Genomic DNA, 1,851 nt, shown 5'->3' on the forward strand with positions numbered 1-1,851 from the left:
CTGTGATAAAGAAATAAACTTTAATACAGGAAGCCCAGTAATCACTGAAGTCTGCAGTGCATCCTGGAAACTCATCAGCCTCAGAAGAACAGCAAAGACTGGAAATTTACTAAAATTAATTGATTTTATTAGTTACAATGGACTTTAAACCACATTTGATGTTTGTCACGGTGGAAATGATGTATGCAAACTGTTTACAGCTGATCATCTGCAGGCAGCACAGCTAAACTTAACCATAATATCACAAAACAATACAAGAATAACCACAGTAACATATCATGAAAAATAAAGCAAATGCTGATAAATGAAGGGATGTTGATGATGAGTTACATGTATATAACCACAGCTGTTTAGACGAGTGATCAACCTTTAAAGTCGCCCTCCAGAGACCAAAGAAATCCCTCAGAGGAGTTACACAATGGCCTTAATGATCGACACTATTTTGGTCTTTAGAAAGTTCCACTCAGCCTTAAACACAATAATAAAGAGCAAAGCTGTCCTGCCTCTGAAACTGAATCAGTAAAGATCCGCCGCCCACCAGCTGATGGAGGAGTCAGACTGAGACGTTTAAGTGTCTTTTACTGTGTAATTCAAACTGTAGATTGTCACTTAGATTTACCATGACTCACAGGAGGACCTAATGGGCTTAGTCATGCACATCTGGAGCAGCAGAGGTAGAGAAGGATTGTGGGAAAGTGAGTCTTTTTATTAGGCCACATATTTTCACATTTGTAAGTCCCCAGACAAGGACTGGGGGTGAGGCAATAGTAAAAAGCGTGAAAAGAAAGAAGTCATATGCAGCAGTTTGTATTAATAATATACTTTTATTACAAAGGTCCTCCAATAACTGAAAACAAAGCAATAATTTTAAAGTATATAATTGAGAAACAAAGAAAATGATTGCTTTATTTTCAGGGCAGCATATTGGTTTGGTGGGTAGCACAGTTTCTTCCCAGGAAGAAGGTCCTGGGCTTGACTCCACCAGGTGATTGGAGCCTTTATGCATCTTTTCCCCATGCCTGTCTAAAGACATGCATGTTAGGTTAAATCAGCTGTAGGCGTGAATGGTCTCTGTGTTAGACCTGTGATAGACTGGTGGCCTTTCCAGTTTGTAGCCTGCTTCTTGCACCGTGACAGCTGATGGTTGGTTAATTTTCTCTCCTTGGTTCATGGCTTAGATTATGAATAGTAACTGTTCTCTGACTGTAACTGCACTGGAACCACTGGTGTTACCTTAAAACTATACACTGAGGACCTGTGGGGACAAGCACTGCAAAGGTTAAGCCCCACCGAATCAGTTCAGCCCTCTAGATCTTTCTATAAACCAAAATGACCTTCATAATAATGTGTTAAGACTTGGCTGCTGAGTCAGCGAAACGTAAAGTCATGCCAGCTTTAAGGCAGCAGTTTTTACTCATTGCCTTATTTCTTTAATGTTCTGCAAAGTGTTCCATTTCTAATTGGCATGTTTAAAATTTGTATTTATTAAATCATTTAATATAATGTCAACAAAAGCTTTTTTATTGAGGGGCTTAATCTTCAAACATACTCATACGCACACATCTCTAATGAGACACACTTTACTTTCATGACTGGATATCCTATATCATTTCATTTTGCTGTCACCTCACTGTGACTGGCTCTGAGGACACATTAGCAGCACTGCCTATCATTACAGCCTCAACACTAAAAATACCAACATTAAAACTCTGCATCCTTAACTATTTTTCAACACTTTTTTTAACGAACACGTAACATGCTAAATATCACATGTATGACAGATATGGAGTCACCTGTGACTGCGGCACAAGACAAGAGATGTCTGAATATTTTTTGAATGCTATTTTCTTT

Source organism: Pundamilia nyererei, unplaced genomic scaffold (genome assembly GCF_000239375.1).
Source record: "Pundamilia nyererei isolate P.nyererei 1_Seehausen unplaced genomic scaffold, PunNye1.0 scaffold00152, whole genome shotgun sequence".
NCBI classification, from domain to species: Eukaryota; Metazoa; Chordata; class Actinopteri; order Cichliformes; family Cichlidae; genus Pundamilia; species Pundamilia nyererei.